The 18,292-nt window shown below is 47.6% G+C and overlaps 1 protein-coding gene across 3 annotated transcripts in view; it reads left to right on the top strand.

Moving 5' to 3' along the window:
- The window catches only part of LOC148507840 (protein kinase C delta type-like), a 140,135-nt gene that overhangs the window by 77,749 nt on the left and 44,094 nt on the right, over nt 1–18,292 (top strand). Inside the window, exon 2 of one of the 3 annotated variants that reach the window (XM_088445499.1) lies at nt 8,497–8,591. The exons of the other annotated variants lie outside the window; for them this stretch is intronic. The gene's annotated coding sequence lies outside the window, so the exon portion shown is untranslated. The remainder of the gene's footprint in view (nt 1–8,496; nt 8,592–18,292) is intronic. 3 annotated transcript variants of the gene reach the window in all.

Genomic DNA, 18,292 nt, shown 5'->3' with positions numbered 1-18,292 from the left:
CCGACCGCAATCCTCTTGCTCGCTAGTCACTACGAGGTCGTAGCTGTGATTGACATTTCGTGCCATTTGTGGGTGGTTACAGGGGAAGGTGCTTGTGAACGGGGGTGTGGTGGTGCGCACGCAGGCGTGGTTGACCTTAAAAAGGGCGTTTTAAGGGCGTGCATATAATACTGAGCGAGATCACACGTCATCTTGTTGCAATAACGACACTACTGCTCGCAGAGCTAAGGGTAGCCCAGGGTCTACCTTAAGCATTGCGAGTGCTGGCGATGGTTACTGCCTCAACCGATGTTTGTAGGCAATTAACAATGTAACAGGTGTTAATCGTGCTGACGTAGGTTGCCGGCTGCGACCGACTCTGAATTAGGCCGTAGAGATAGGAGGTGTGCTTTCATTGTTGTGGGTGTTTCCACGCCTACGATGTGCTTTGCGACTGAGCGCTCATTTTGCATATTCTCGGTCACTTTGGGTGCGACCGACCGCTCCCGAGCGACCGCCTCTGAATGAGGTCCTAAGTCTCACAGCTGAGACAACCTGAACATATTCACCACACAGGTGGCACTCCAGAGAAGAAAACACAATGCAACTCTGCTTAAACTGCAACGTTTCAGTACCTGATGGCTTGACAAAAGCGCTATTAAAGGCGCTGAAACGTCGCCTGTGTGGTGAATATATATATATACAGTATATCCTTTAGAATGTAAGCTCTCACGAGCAGGGCCCTCTTCCCTCACGTGCTTCTCCTCCCCCTACTTATAGTATCATTTACTCCTAACTCCCCACAACGGCATCTAACACCTGGTTGCTCATGTCCTGCTCAGGGGCTGGCTGGCAACTTTTAGCCTGGAGGGCAAATGCATGCAGGTGGCCCTGGCAGAGGAGTAGCGTGTAGCCAGGGTGCCTGGAGCACGTACCTGGTATGGCGCCCCCCCCCTCAAGTGTTCCAGGGAGGAGGCAGGTGCATATGGGATTAATGTAAAGTAAAAATAAAGATTAGGGGCAGCCCTCTGTAGTGGTGCCCATATGCAGTGCCCCCCTGTGCCCCAGGAGAGGACCCACTTATGCAGGCCTCCAGTAGTGCCCCAGTAGTGATCCCCCCTATGTAGTGCCCCTTATACAGTGCCCCCAGTAGTGGTCCCCCCTGTGCAGTGCCCCTTGTGCCTCCAGTAGGAAGCCCCTTATATAGTGCCCCCAGTAGTGGTACCCCCTATGCAGTGCCCCCAGTAGCAGTCCACTCCCCATGCAGTGCCTCCAATAGTGGTAACCCTTATGCAGTGCCCCTTAAATAGTGGCCCCAGTTGTAGTCTCCCCCCTATGCAGTACCACCAGTATTGCCCTTTATATAGAGCCCCCAGCAGTGGTCCCCCGATGCGGTGTCCCCAGTGGTAGTCCCCTCCCCCCTATGCAGTGCCCCTAGTAGTAGTCCCCCCCCTTGTAGTGCCCCTAGTAGTAGTCCCCCCCTTGTAGTGCCCCCAAGTAGTGATCTCCCCCTTTTAGCGCCCCCAGTAGTAGTCCCGCACTCTTGTAGGGTCCCCAGTAGTGGTCTCCCCCCTTGTAGTGCGCCCAGCAGTGCGCCCCCCCTCCCCGGTAGACATAGGTAATAAAAAATAAAAATAAACACTTACCTGAATCCCTGCTGCCGCCGCTGCCATCCGCTCCTCTGTCTGTCCTCCCAGGCAGGCCCGCTCTGCATTATGGGAGTGACGTCATGACATCTCTCTCATTACCCACTGCAGGAGCCGGAAGATGGAGCTGCTCCGGCAGTGGGCGCAGCAGCAGTCGGTTAGAGTCTGACAGACTCTCATTGGCTGCCACTCAAAACAAACACACAGCTGCCGGCACGGGCGGCTGTGTGTTTGTTAGTCACTGTGTAGCGCTGATCGAACTCCGTCCAGTCAGCGCTACACGTGCGGTGCAGGCAGCTGTGTCACAGAGACACAGACTGCCTGTGGCCCGCATGGCACTGCGGCCTGGGGGGCACATGGCATCCTGCCCCCCCGGTCCAGCCCGCCACTGGTCCTGCTGCTTGTGTTATGCAGCTATGTTTATAAACCATGTCCTTGTCCTGCATTGTTTTCAGTTACTATTAACTGTTTTTCTTGTGTGCTCATTTATGTAATGTGTAAGGTGCTGCGGAACCTTTGTGGTGCCATATAAATGGAGGATAATAATAATAATATATACTGTATATATAAATCCCAGAATGAATGGCACTCGGAGACAACATATCGGGGTATTCAATATGGAGCGAAAACTCGGCTTCTGCGATGTTTTCGCTCGGATGACGTCATTTTCGCCGCTTTTACTTTTACACCGTATTCAATTTGAAAACTTTTCGCCGGTGCGAAAAGTATATTGCATTCGACCCTGCGAAAAGTTATCACCAGGGAATGGGTGGCGAAAAAAAGTGCAGAATTGGGGTTTTGGGGTGCAACATTTCGGAAACCACCCTGCAACCTTCACACAGTCCCCCAAAGGTAAACTGTGTCAAAAAAATAAAAAAAAATACCTCAGAAGACCCCAAAAAAAGCACTTTCATTTTGAGGGCGAAATAAAAAATTGGGGGGTACAAAGTTAAAAACTAGCGAACTACAGTCTAGGGGGGTCCTCAAGTATGCCCCAGGTGTTTTTTTCATTGCAGGTGTTTGCGGAAGGTGGATTTTTCATGTTTTTTAAAACTCCACTTTAGCAACTTTTAAATATGCTCACCCCATTTTCAAGTACCCCAAATTTGATGGGACTACTTATTTTCTGCCAAAAAAACTTCTAAATACTATTCTTCACCACCTTCCCAAATCCTCAAAATAGCAGCCATCGAGCCCGTTTAAAGACCCCAAAAACCTTCAGCAGGGCTAATCGGGGGTATCCAGAGTGATCCCCCATGTCAGAGCATCTTTTTGGGGGTGTTAGGGTGATTTCCCAAAAATCAGCGAAGTTTTCGCTGATTTCACTTTCGCCGGGTGCCGTTTTCGACTATTTCATATTGAATACGCGTATAATCGGGGGCGCGCGCGATACTTTTTCGCTGGCAAAAGCTCTGATGTGCGGCGAAAACTTCGACACGCATAGACGGCGAAGTTTACGTTTCATATTGAATACCCCTCAAAGAGTTATAATCCAATGTATTGAGTCAAACGTTTTCAGGGTCTCAGCCCTGTCATCAGGACAATACACACCTGATGACAGGGCTGAGACCCTGAAAACGTTTGACTCAATACATTGGATTGTAACTCTTTGTTGTCTCCGAGTGCCATTCATTCTGGTATTTGGATTGGATTGTAGCACTGTGTACCGCTGAAAGAGCGGTACTCCCAGTGTATCAAGTACTCAATCAAAGGGTCCCAGACCTCTAGGTAAGATCAACGTTTCAAATTTTGTGCAAATTTTTCATCTGGAACAACATAGAATAAAAAAATCTTACCTAATATAACAGTATAATACCCCTCCACCGTGATTGTACACTGCCTCCTCGTGTCCGGACTGCAACTGCTGACGTCATAACCCGCGCCATGTCCCAGCGGGTCTGCCGGCAGACACCGGATCTGAGGTTGCCAGGCAACACTGACCAAGCAGAAAACTGTGACAAAAAGTAACAAACACATGAATCACCAAGTCCTATCAGAAAAGGAAACATAGAAAAAAGAGACAATTGCCAGAATTGTAAGATAAGTGCTAAATATAATGCAACCAATGAAAATAGAACTGTATCAAATAATCACAACTATGAGAATTAATGTGAAGCTATGACACATAATAACTGGACAAGGAGGGTCCATCAGTCACTAAAGCAGCAAAGAGTTATGACAATCAAGGCTCTGTAATAGAAGTAGCAGGCCAAGCCGCTACAAAAAGCAATTAAATGACAGACTTTCATTCAGACCGAAAGGTCTGACCGTATTGAGGTCATGTATCCAGCGGCTTCTGCCTGCAGTAGTCTCCTAGCGCGATCACCTCCCTTGATATCAGGAGGAATATGGTCAATCATCTTGTATTTTAGTGAAGATAAGTCATGTCCGAATTCCCTGAAATGCCTCACCACGGACTGTTCGGTGGCTCTGCCTTCTAATGCCAAGCGGATGGCACTACTATGGAGCGCCATTCTTTCCTTGAATTGCCTAATGGGTTTTGCCTATGTAGTACAAACCACATAGGCATTTGATGTAATAGATCACGTACTGGCTACTACATGTCAGTCTATGACTGATCCTCAATCTCTTGCCCGTATGTGGATGGCAGAAGCTGTCCCCATCTCCAAATAACTGCACGTAGTGCAACCCAGACATTTGTAGTTGCCCATTTTCTTTAAGAAATTAGTAGGTTTTTCTTTGCCCATGGAAGTCACATCCGTACGGACCACCATGTCACAAATGTTCCTACCACGTTTATGGCATGACTAAAAATAATCAATGACCTATTGTGAGAAACAGTATAGGTGCCTACACACTTGGTGATATTTTCCCCGATCTGGCCGATTCCGAGGTATACAATCGGGAAACCGGCTGCCTTAATACCGACAGCCGGCTTTCCGACTGTCATATCCCGGCGAGGGTGAAATGCCGGGCATCTAGATGCAGACTCCTGACATTTCCCCGACGCCGGGAGACCGACGCCCGGCATCTCCTGGTGCTGTAGGGCAGATCTGACATTCTGGAACACGATGCACTGAAAAAATGAAAGGATGCAAGATGTATCTTTTGTACATACACCAAATCGTGTGCCAAATTGTGAGTAGGACTGCCGGGGAACTGCCGGGGGAGTTTCAAGAGAAATCGTACACATCGTCAGATCGGCAGCACATCGCCAAGTGTGTAAGCACCTTATGGGTATGGCCAGTGCTGTGTGGGAGTGTCATGATGAGAGGAGGGATAATGGAGGCAGCAGGAAGCCACAGACTTATATAGTGTAAGCAACAGGGTCCCCAGCAGCACAGAGTAAATCAGGAACTGACTGATGTGTTAGTAACCAGGTCCGAACTCTTTAACTTTATTTTTTTTAAGGTTGCTCCTCGTGAGAAATAAGGCTGCTTTTAGCCATTGCTAGTTTATGTATATTACTGCTTCGGGCCAGCACTGTCATTTTTGTTTGCCAAAATAAAATTCCTCTATTTTATTGTTGGGAACAATCTCAGGTCGAGTGGACGTATTCCATTTCACTTGTAAATACAGGGAACATTCTTATTTACATGTACAGGTTGAGTCTCCCATATCCAAATATTCCGAAATACGGAATATTCCAAAATACGGATTTTTTTTGGCATGACTGAGATAATGAAACCTTTGATTTTTGATAGTTCAATGTACACAAACTTTGTCTAAGGCACAAATTATTAATAATATTGTATAAAATTACCTGCAGGCTGTGTGTATAAGGTGTATATAACACATACATGCATTCTGTGTGTATATTTGGGTCCTATTCCCAAGATATTTCATTATGGTGTGCAATTATTCCAAAATATGGAATATTCCGTTATCCAAAATACCCCTAGTCCCAAGCATTTCGGATATGGGAGAGTCAACCTGTACTAAACATTGGAAATCAATTTAGATCTACTCACATTGATTTAGTAAAGACAGTTCTCAGCATTAAGGGGCCTATTCATCAACACTAAAATGACGTTTTTAAGGACATTTTCCTTAAATAACGTTATTTTGGTATTCATGAACAGACTTAGCACAGGAGATATCACAGATATCTCCTTGCTAAATTCCCCTGCGTTAATTTCCACACTCCACATACATTAGTACATTAGTATGGGGATGTGGAAATTGTGGTATTCATCAAATTCCGAAAATTATGAATTTTCGGAATTTGATGCAGTTACTATTCGCCACTGTGAGGTGGCGAATAGCAGAATCGACTTACCTGTATCCGCGTGTGCAGGTCCCCCGACAAGTCCCTCCAGCGCTCTGCTCCGTCCTCAGGCTCCGGAGGCTGGTCGGACATGTGTGCTCCCCAGCAGAGCACAAGAAAGTTTAGAAAAAGAAAAAAAAGTTTTGTTTTTTTTTCTAATCTGTCATGTGGTCTGCTGGGAAACCACATGACAGACCAGCAGGACGGAGCCGGAACCTGCTGCGCGGACAGGTAAGTCGGGGGGGTGGGTCGGGGGGGTACACAAACTTACCGCATCTGTAGGCAGTGCTGCGCATGCGCTAGTTTTACAGATGTAACAGCGCATGCGCAGCACTGTTTCCAGATGCGATAAGATAGTGTAGGCAGGGAAAAGTATCTATTTCCCGAAAAGCTGTCATCGCAAAAATGACAGCTTTTTGGAATAGATACTTATGGAGAGGTGGAATGATGAATTCCACCTATAATTATCTAGAACTCCATGCGAGTTCTAAACCTAATTATCTCCATCAAATTTTTAGGTTTAATGAATAGGCCCCTAAGTCACTTTATTATCTTTTCATTGCGCTTTACATTTCAGAATTCGGAATGACAAGTTTATACAAGACATAGATCTAAAATCTTATTTAAGTTATCACTGCAAATACAGTATACTGTAGCACACAAATAGTATATGGCAGTAGTACATGTTTATAAACATACCTGATATTTACTTGATGGTTGAAGTGCCTGGCTCTGGCACAGCTCGGGCATACTTCCCTACTGTCCTACTTTCGGCGAGGCTTTGCCACTTTTCAGTGACTGTCCCACCGTCCCACTCCGACTGCCTCATTACACTGTACAACAAATTAATACTTTTAATTTGTTTCCTTTCTAAAAATAGTCATACATTACTAATTTGAGGTCAAGAAAATCTAAAATGATTTCAGAATGTTTTTACTAGCTCTATTTTTTGAGCTACACTACTTGCACTATACTGTATGTACATTAGTAATATAGTCATAGTGAAAAGCTATTTTAAAATAATCTGATATTTTCTTGATAGAAAAAAAATAACAGTTGTTTTAATAAAATCAATCACAAATAAGAACACAAAACGAAACAAACATACAGCATCCGAAAGTACTATCTAATATAATGGCCGTGAATCGCTTATATTTGAATAGGGGAGGGGACAAATAACTGATTCATTTAATTGGGTCATTAGGCCCCGCCCCCTCTGCGCAGAATGTAGGTTGCTGGTAAGATTCTCTCCATTCTGCCCACTTCTCTAGGAAGACCCCTACATCGTCATAAATGGGCTATATCTCGGAACTCAGAGCTGAGAGTTTTAAATGTCATATTCATTCTTTGCATGCTGAAATCAATTAGAAGTACCTATTTTCACATCGGAAACATTTTCATTGTAGTGCAGTGTATTAATGTGGCACTGCAATGGGCCCTGCTGCAACTGCGAGTAATATATTTTTCTTGCCGACAAGAGAATAGGCTTTTTTTTTACTGTCAGCTGCCCTGATAACCTCTTTAATAAAGTCTGCATCTCCCTCAAGAGCTGCGCACATGTGTATATGACAGTGTACGGCACTTATGACCAGATGCTGACTTATGATTGGCTTACACTAGCAGCACTGTCATGTGACCACATATGGAAACATAAAAGTTGTAGGCAGTCCTGTAGTTCACAAAGGGAAATCTTTAAACAAAATAAAGAGTTTTGATATGTATGCATTTATTACTGTATGTGTATATTATTACTATGAGGCCTATTCAATTGGACACGAGGTTTAGCGAGGTAAAAAACCTTGCGCCCAATTTTGGAATATTGCGGGTATGCTCTCTCCCGATACCTGCAGTATCCAATTAAAAAAGAGTAATTGCTGGATTTTCAGCTCTGAAAACTCTGTGCCGTTGTGGTCTCCACGGCTCCTGGTGGCCTCCCCTCTGTCTTCTCACTGGGGAGGGGGCTGCTGGGAGGCTCCAGAAGCTGGTGGGAGGGGCAAGGGAAGCTGGGAGATGTAGTTCTCCCAGCGCCCATTTTCGGGGCCACACGGACAAACACACATATCAGGGGTCGCACACACTCATGCACACACACACTCACACTGACATACTCACAGCTGCTGCAGTAGTCCGGGAGCCGACGCTGGATGAAGAGGACAGCACTTTGGAAGGTGAGTAATTTCTGACTAATTAAGCTAATTAGAAACTTCCAATTGCTTAATTAGTCCACAGAGGGGGGTCCGCCGGGGTGCCAGAGCAAGTCCCGCTGATTCTTCCTAAAATTATCGATTTTAGGACAAATCACACTTGCTCGGGAGGTGCGAGAACTAAAATCCCCCAGCGAGCAAAAATAGAAAAAATCTGCACCTACTGTATTTGAATAGCAGAAAACCCGCACCTGCAGGAAACACCTTGCTGGTGCGTTATTTTTGCTATTCTCGCACCCAATTGAATATGCCCCTATGAATAGTATTAATTAATATTATTACTGCACTTGGCACTCAGTAGGTAGTAGGATACAGGAATAGAAATCTTCATGTCACTTGGATGCTCAGGTCTTTATGTGATTTTTTGCTGTAATAAACCCCTCAGAAATGATCTATAATATATGGTAGATGTTGACATGTTCTTTTATGTCTCCATTAGGAACCAGCAGTGCTCAGTCATCCTGCCATAGAGCCTCTGAAACCATCCAGAGACTTACATTTTACCACCAGTTAGGCCAGGGTAGTTTTGGAAAGGTAAGCAATGAAGTTCCAATAGTCACAGGGGAGTTACTGTATGCCTGAGTTTGGATGCTATTAGAAATGAGCAAAGCTGCAGCACAATTCCATTCAATCTGTCAGTTTTGATTTTGCATAACCATTCCATGTAATGATATTCTACAGGTCACGCATGCGCACAAGCTCCCCGACGTCTGGCGGAAGGAGCTGGACAGGGGTGGAGAGATCCAAAAGGATCCCTCTTCGCAAACCAGACCTCCTTCCTATAGGGAATTAGCGGGTTGCGATGCCGGAGCAGCAGCATTCGCCATCTGAAGATGGTGAATGCTCCCGTAGTCAAGCTCCAAAAATATAATATTTTCGGAGCTTGATGAATTCTGTCCCTGTACTAGTGTATGGGGACAGCGGGCCATTCCGCAAGAGGAAGGTAAGTAAGAGATATCTGCGACATCTCCCGCTTAACCTTCTTGGTGAATGGCCTGATAACTTCATTTTTACAATTGCAGGTGAAAATGTGCATTCTCACCTGCTTTTGTGAAAATTAAAATAGGCCCCTTAATATTTTCCCTGATTTTAAAGAATTGATTCACCTGATCCTAAAGAAATAAATCTTCGCTGTGACTAATAATTAGGTTTTACCGCCGCTGAAGAAAAAAATGCTGCTCCCATTATATATAGTTACCTAACATCTTTATTCTTTCTCGGTCTGATCAAATTCAGGGGGAGGGTGCAGTGGCGTAACTATAAATTTTGCTCCCCCCTCCCAAAAATGTTTCTGACGGCCCCTCCCCCCCCATGTAATTTTGGTAAAATCATTACAGGGCCATTTATACGCAATTTGGCTCTCAGTGAAAAAGTTAAAAATGTGCCCCCACCACCCCTAGACAGTTTACAGTATTTTTCCTCCTTGTAGTAATGCCCATTACACATTATGCCGCACACCATAATGCCCCTTACACATTATTACACACACCATAATGCCCATTAAACATTATGCCACACACTGTAATGCCTATTACCAAAGTGCCACTTACATATATGCCCCGACACCATTTTATGCCCCACAGTAAGGCTTCTAATTACTTTTAAATTACCTGCTCATTGTCAGGGGTCTTATACAGTGCCCCCAGTAGTGCCCCTTATACAGTGCCCCCGGTAGTGGTCCCCCTATGCAGTGCCCCTTACATAATGCCCCCAGTAGTAGACCCCCTTATATGGTGCCCCCAGTCCTAGCCCCCCAGCAGTGCCCCCAGTAGTAGTCCCCCCCAGCAGAGCCCCCACCAGTAATCCCCACCTATGCAGTGCCCCCACCAGTAATCCCCACCTATGCAGTGCCCCCACCAGTAATCCCCACCTATGCAGTGCCCTCAGTTGTGGTCCCACCAGTGCAGTGCCCCCAGTAGTGGTCCCACCAGTGCAGTGCCCCCAGCAGTAGTCCCCCCCCAGCAATGCCTCCAGTAGTAGTCCCCCCCCAGAAATGCCTCTAGTAGTAGTCCCCCCACAGCAATGCCCCCAGTAATAGCCCCACCAGCAGTGCACCCAGTAGTAGTCCCCCCCAGCAGTGCCCCCAGTAGTAGTCCCCTCAGCAGTGCCCCCAGTAGTAGTCCCCCTCTATGCAGTGTCCCCCAGTAGTGGTCCCACCAGTGTGCAGTGCTCCTAGTAGTACCCCCAGCAGTGCCCTTAGTAGTAGTCCCCCCCAGCAGTGCCCTTAGTAGTAGTCCTCCCCCCAGCACTGCCCTTAGTAGTAGTAGCCCCCCCCAGTGCGTTTAGTAGTAGTCCGTCCTCCCCCCAGCAGTGCCCTTAGTGGTAGTCCCCCCCAGCAGTGCCCCCTGCCCGGCCAGACACACACACACAAAGAAAAAAAGACTCCGCTTACCTTGATCCCCGCTCCAGTATGCTCCTTCGTGCAGCGTCCTCCCGGGCCGTCCGGCCCGCTCTGCATGATGGGAGAGATGTCATGATGCCTCTCCCATCACTCACTGCAGGAGCCGGAAGCCCGGCTCCAGCAGTGGGCGCAGCAGCCGATGAGAGTCTGACAGACTCTCATCAGCTGCTAAAACAAACAGACCAAGCTGCCGACGCCGGCGGCTGTGTGTTTGTTGCTAGTAGTGTAGTGCGGACGGCACTTATGTGCCGTCTACACTACCGCCCTGCCTGGGTGACTAACAGATGCTAGAGGTCCAGTAGGACCTCTAGCATATGTCTCCTCCTAGGCAGTGGCCGTTTTGGGAGGGCTGTTTTCTGCAGATTTCATGCGGACGGCCAGTCCGCATGGAATCTGCAGCCACCTCGCCCACAAGCATCCGCGCCCCCAAGCCACCGCAGGGGTTGTAGTTATGCCACTGGGAGGGTGGTATTCCATAAGGGAAGGAATAAAAACACATGGGGGGCAAATTCAATTAGTCACGGGTTGAGTCGCGCGATCTGTTTCCACTGGTAAAGTGCTTGCAGTTATTTAATTACAAACCCACGAGCAGCAATGAAGTTAATGCTTATTTATGTTTGCGCCCCCCAGAGGTGTGAGCAGAAATGAGCATCATTTGTGGTAACTGGGCTGCTCTTGGTTCTGTAATTGAATAGTTCTGGGTACTATACCTGGGGGAGCAGACCACTAATGGAATGAATGGTCCTGCTCTATGGAGCACCCGACTGCAGGGGCTTAGCTATAGTGGGTGCATGGGGTGCTATTGCTCTGGGGTCTTTGAGGCTTAGGGGGCCAAACACCCCTGCACCCAGCTAATATTGGCCTCAGTGCTGAACAGTGCAGTAAGAACAGCTGACACAGTATTGAATACAGATATGGACAGTCTATAATATACTCACCATCAGGGCCGGCAACAGAAATCATGGGGCCCGGGACACACATTTTTTAGGGGACCCCTTCCCAGGTTGCCTGGCAGGTACAGGCTAGCCACCTGAGAGTCTGCCTTACCGAAATGTAGTTTCTCTGGGAAACCTCTGAGCCACAGTGTCCCTCCATGCCCCACACTTACCTATTTCTATGTCTATCTGCCGCAGCATCTCTGCTTGGGTGTCTTCTCTTTGGGTCAGCTCCACTCCTCAGCTCCTCATGTGCTGGATCCTCTCTTTCCTCTCGGTGCTGGCTCCATTCCGCCGGCTACTTGATTCTCAATGTACTTAACCACCTTTGCATAAGCAAATTATATATATATATATATATATATATATATATATATATATATAGATAGATATATTACACATAAGCTCCCCAACCCAGACTGTGTCTTCCATATCCCAATGTGCTCCCCCATCTAACACTATACTCTCTCATAGCTCATCCCTCAATGTGCTCCCCTATCCCCATCCCACACTGTGCTCTTCTATCCCCATCCCACACTGTGCTCTCCCATTCCCCACCACACACTGTGCTCCCCTATCCCCATCCCACACTGTGCTCTCCTATCCCCCACTATGCTCTCCTATCCAACTGTGCTCTCCTATCCCCCACTATGCTCTCCTATCCAACTGTGCTCTCCTATCCCCCACTATGCTCTCCTATCCAACTGTGCTCTCCCATCCCCCACTATGCTCTCCTATCCAACTGTGCTCTCCCATTCCCCACACTGTGCTTTCCTATCCCCCACTGTGCTCTCCTTATCGGAAGTGGATAGATTCCAGTATTTGTACCTTGATGTTATCAGTTACTGTCCAACGTCATTCCGTGCTATCTATGTAGACATAGAGGGGGAATATAAACCTGTGGTGAACGAAGTGAGCCACCGTACCCGAAGCGTGGTGCTCTCCCATCCCCCACTGTGCTATCCCATCCCCCCTCTCACACTGTGCTCTCCCATCCCCCACTATGCTTCCCAACCCTATCCCACGTTTTGTGTTCTCCCCTCCCCCCAGGCTGCACTTACCTGCTGGAGCTTCCTGTCTATCTTCTGCAGTGCTGAGTCCAGACTGCTACTGCTGCTGCTGGGCGGGACTGGAGTCAGTGTAGAGGCAGAGCACTGGGGTGGGGGCAGGGCTGCCTAATGACTGCTTCTGTCTCTCAGCCAGTGATCTGAGGAGACTATTCAGCTTACATCAGACTCCTCAGATCACTGGCTGGTAGATAGAAGCAATCATTAGGCAGCAGCCCTGCCCCCACCACAGTGCTGAGCTTCTCCAAGCCCCAGCATTGCCAGCAGTGAGTGACTCAGACCGGGCCAGTCCTGCTGCAAATGTGTATGTAGCGTGCGGCCAGCAGCAGGTAATTAGGAAGATGGCACCATGCCCCCCCCTGGCCCTGCTCAGTGCTCACCACTGGATTTGCTGCTGCACTGATCAGCATTAGCCCGTACATGCCTGCACCCTGCTGATCACTGCAGCAGCACAGGCAGCGGTAAACTCCGGGGCCCCCTAGGACCTCGGGGCCCTGTACACTAGTACCTCTGGACCCCCCCTGTTGCCGGACCTACTCACCATGAGGGATACAGTCAGTATCCCGGTGGGTGCGATGCCGACACTGATATTACCACCTCCGGCTTCCTGTCATTTATCACAATCCAAGTGCCCACAAGGTAAGTAGCGGGGTGGGGGGGAGGGTTAGGCACTTAGAGGGGTATTCAATATGAAACGTTAACTTCACTGCCGAAGTTATCGTTTCATATCGGAGTATTTTTTTGCGTTCAGTCTGTTGCTCGCTCCCGCTTATCCCCGTATTCAATATCAAATTAACGAAAACGGGAAACTCCGAAGTTGGATTTGCGTAAAGTTACGAATTTTTCCTTAAAATAATTGTAAGTCCCCCCTAAAGTTGTAAAAATATGGGGGAACACTATGGGTACCCCCGTTTTAGCTTTTAATTGAAAGTCGGGGATTTAAATAGCCGCAGCAGGTGTTTTTTTCCCGACATTGAAGTTACTTTTTTCGTTTTTTTAAGTGGTCCCATCAAATTTGGGATACATGAAAATGGGTACTAGAATATTTTGAAGTCCCAAAAGTAAATTTTTAAAAATTCTGCATTTGTGCACCTGCCGCTATATTTCTATTCTTCAAAACACCTGCCGCATACTTGCAGAATAGGCCTGAACCTATTTCCCTATTGTTAAACAATTTTTTCCCATTTTTTTTTTGCACCCCAATTTTTAAGTTAATTTTTTGGGGTGTCCCCATTTTTTTTTTTTTTACTTTTTTTGACAAAGTTCTTTTTTAAATGTCATTCTCAGGGGTGCAGGCTATTTTTTTTAAGCCTGCACCCCTAAACCCCAATTCTGCACTTTTTTTCGACCCATATTCAATGGTGAAAAGTTATCACCGTTTTTTATCAAAGACTTTTCAAAACTGCGATAAGTCTTTAAAATTGAATACGGTGTAAAACTAAAACCAGTGATATTAACGCAAAAAAGTTAAAAAGTGCGATATTAATGCAAAAAACTATGTTATCGCACCCATATTGAATACCCCTATAAGGTGGGAGGGTTAGGGTGCGGGGAGGAAGGGATTAGGTCAGTTACTAGGGGGGGAGGTTAGGGTAAGGCACCAAAGAGGGAGCGTTAGGGTAGTCAGTGTCTGTATGCTAGCCCTGTTTGGATGCCGGTGTCAGGATACTGACAGCCGGGATCCCGACTGCCGGCATCCCATACCGATTCCCACCATGATACTAGTGTAATCAATACTGTATATTGTATACACAAGCCCATATAAGATATGAAGAACACTAAGCAGGGCGCTAATCCATCAATAGAATAATTACACACTTTATAGCTGCAAACACCTGTGTAAGCTCACAAACAGGCTAGAAACTTGTTACTAAAAAATATATGGAAATTATGTTACACTAATTACATCCCATTAATTAAACCATACATACACTGGGCATAGCAAAAATAAATAGAGATCAAGATGCCAATTAAAAAAATTGACAAATCATTTATATCAAATAAAATAAATCACAATAAATGACTACATATAATAAAAGACTCTCTATATAATACTCAGTAAATCATACCATATACCATGGTGGATCATACTTTGCCGATATATGAAAAGTGATTAAATGCCACTATATTTAATAGCTTGTCTTAAATGTCCACAAAGAAACCATCAACAAATTTATTGAAGCAGTCGGTCCAATAAATATCTCACCAGAACAGATCCTAAAAGGTGATCATAGTACGTTCCCTCACTTTCAGACCTCCAGGTCTATAGCGGTGTTAGCCAGATCAATCTGCGGCATTGCCATGGATATACACCCAGCATCAGTGGCGTAACTAGGGTATTTGGAGCTCAGGGCAAATTTGAAAACGGAGCCCCCCCCCCCTAACACACCGATATGTGAGCGCGCGTGGGAAAAAATGGGCGTGGTCACTTAAAAATGGGGCGTGTCAACATGACACACCCCTTTATTTTCACGCTGAACATTCCTATCCATATACACCTTAACCCCAGTAGTACCCCTTATACAGTACCCCCAGTATGCAGTTGTGGTCCCTCTTATGCAGGCCCATAGTAGTGCCCCTTATACAGTACCCCCAGTAGTGGCCCCCCAAATGCAGTGCCCCACGTAGTGTTCCCCTTATGCAGTGCCCCCAGTAGCAGTCCTCACAATGCAGTGCGCCCAGTAGCAGTATCCCCTTATGCAGTGCCCTTTATATGGTGCCCCCAGTAGTAGTCCCCCCCCTATGCAGTGCCCTTTATATAGTGCCCCCAGCAGTAGTCCCCCCCCATGCAGTTTTCCCAGTAGTGGTCCCCTTATGCAGGCACCCTGTAGTGATCCCCCCTATCCAGTGCCCCCTGTAGTGGCCCTTCCTGTTATTGCCCCCATTAGTGGTCCCCCGAGTGCAGTGCCTCTAGTAGGCCCCTTTCATAATGCCCCCAGTGGTAGTTCCCCCCCAAGTAGTAGTACCCAGTAGAGTAGGTGCTCCCAATGGTGCCCCCAGTAGTAGCCACCCCTCCCCCAGTAGAGGTCCCCCCAGTAGTAGCCACCCCTCCCCCAGTAGAGGTCCCCCCAGTAGTAGTCACCCCTCCCCCAGTAGAGGTCCCCCCGGTAGTAGCCACCCCCCTCCCCCGTTGTGCAGATAGGTTACAAAAATATATATATATATATATATATATATATAAAAATATACTTACCTGAATCTCTGCTCCTGCTCCTAGTCCTGATCGCGACGCCGCTCCCACCCGGGCGGGCGTGCTCAGCATTATGGGACAGACGTCATGACGTCATAACGTCAGTCCCATTACCCACTGCAGGAGCCGGACGGAAGTCCGGCTCTTGCAGTGGGTGCTGCAGCAGTCAATGAGAGTCTATCTGACTCTCATTGGCTGCTGTTTAACACACGCATCGCCGCCAGCACTGGCGGCGATGCGTGTGTTATGCACAGCCTGAGCCCGCCTCCTGGGGGAGGGAACGGGCTAAGGCGTGCAGCACAGGACCGGCGCTGGAAGTCTAGCGCCGGTCCTGTGTAAATGTGTAGCGCTGACCGCACTCATTGCGGTCGGCGCTACACTGGCTAACTAGGGCGGGCGGGCCGGTACCGTGGCCGGCGGCACCCCGCCCGCCCTGCCCTAGTTACGCCACTGCCCAGCATCAATGTTATTGCTCACACTTGGCTGGAATAGGAGCTCTGAGGGCAGTAACTGTAACAGCCCCACAAATTGCTGTAAGGAGCGCATCCAGCGTTTCTGGCAAACCACCGCTTTGATGCAATTATTGGCTCCAGCAGCAATATAAGAATCGGCTATTGATGATCGCTCCTCAGGTAAGTATCCGAGAATTTGGCATTTCGCTTCTGTATTGGAGGCTTTATCAAAGAGAATATTTGTAGTAATTTATTGTGATTTATTTTAATTGATATAAATAATTTGTTAATTATTTTAATTGGTACTAAAATGAGGCATACAACTGCCTCTGAGAGGGGTGGCAGTCGGGAAGCCGACCGTCGGCATCCCGACTGTCTAAACCCGGCAAGGGTCTAATGACAAGCGCACAAGTCTCGATGCCTGTCGATTTACCTATGCCGGGAGCCCGACGCCCGGCATGCCGATCGAAGGTAAGCCGGACGGCGGGCGCGGACAGCCACGGGGGGAGAGGGTTAGGTAGGGGCTCCCGGGGGGACTTAGGGTTAGGCACCCCCCTGGGAGGGTTAGGCTAGGGGAAGGAGGAGTTAGGGTCAGGCACCGCCGGGGGGAGGTTAGGGATAGACACCCCCCCGGGAGACTTAAGTTTAGGCTGCAGGGAAGGGTTAGATTTAGGCACTTGCAGGGGGGGGTTAGGCACTTGGGGTGGAGGTTAGGCACCCCTAAGGGAGGGTTAGGGTTGGGGGGGTTAGGTTGGCAAATAGAGAAAATACTTACCTGTCGGGATCTTCACTGCCGGTCTTTCGCTGTCGGGATTAGAACCACCAGATATGCGTCCAGCGGTATTCCATACCGATCGGTCTGAGAGATGTAAGACCGAAGGCTGTAAATTTAAGCCTAAGGGACATTAAACCACGAATGTTTTGAGTGTTGACAGTTTAATAACGTGTTGGATATTGCCTCTTTAAGTTTAGCTGGTCTTATGCAGCCAATGAATGTTTCATGGGGAGTGGTCTAAGAGTATATAATGGAGTGATGTATGCAAATCTGCCTCTTTGTTATGGTGCATACACACGGTCAGATTTTTCATCAGATTTGAACGATAACGATTTTAAAAATCGTTCAAATCTGATGAAATAATCGTTCATGTGTACAAGCATGGACGATGAACAATGCGCGTTCACGTTTGTTAGAGAATGATATCTGACATGTTTGCAGTCAGATATCGTTCTTTTTCTTCAGATATCGTTCAAATCGTTGAGTAAATCGTTAGCAAAATCCTTCAAATCGTTTGAAAAAAAAATCGTTAAACGATATCATTCAAAAGAAAAATCTGACCGTGCGTATGCTTCATTACTGTTTTTTTTTCCAGGACAGAGAAGTATAATGTGATGTGAATCTCCTCCTGTATAAATCTCCTTTGCTTTTCTCTTTCTCCTGCTATTCTTTTATTCTCTTCCCCTATACTTTCATTCTATTCCCTTATTCTTTCATGCTTTCCCTCAGTCTTCTATCCCACTGCTCCTGGTCTCTCCCTCTAGCCTTCCTAATGTCCCCTATCGCTCCTCTGTCACTGCCCGCTGTATATGGGGCTAACACAGCGGCCTCCCGTGCTGCCCATCACTCTCCTTCCTTCCCTCCCCTCCCGTGCAGGCCGCCGCGCTTATCGCGGAAAGGGCCTGAGGCAAGTAGGGCAGGGCCGCAGCTGTCAGCCTTGCCCTTTTATATTTGCTGTACGGAGGCGGCCGGCGGTATCCGCCGCCTCCGATCGTGCCTCCACGTGGTGCTCGGCGTGGCTGCGCGCCTTAGTTAGCACAGCAGAGGCCGGAAGCTTCGGCTCCGACTGTCTAGTGAGACGGAGCGCGGCTCAGCATGTTGCCGCTGGCTCCGTCTCTATAGTTTTTAACCAGCGGCAGCTGCCCCGCTGGTTGATTCAATGAGCGGCCTGCGGGCTACTACATGCCCGCGATTAGGGCCACGAAGGGGGTGTGGCTTTGCCCCGAGTGCGGCCGCCATTTTAATACTGGGGGGGCAGCTGCTGCCTGCTCTAGGTGCGGCAGGATACCACAGTCTGCCCTATTAGTGCCCCATATTGTAAGGGGTCATACAAATTAGGATCCCCTTAGTAGTGTCACCTATTAACTAACTGGCAAAACTTCAGTCCCTGTTGATCTTTTAACACATGTCACTAG

This window comes from Taudactylus pleione, unplaced genomic scaffold, assembly GCF_031769625.1.
Source record: "Taudactylus pleione unplaced genomic scaffold, aTauple2 ptg000381l, whole genome shotgun sequence".
NCBI classification, from domain to species: domain Eukaryota; kingdom Metazoa; phylum Chordata; class Amphibia; order Anura; family Myobatrachidae; genus Taudactylus; species Taudactylus pleione.
This window is presented reverse-complemented; position numbering and strand designations above follow the sequence as displayed.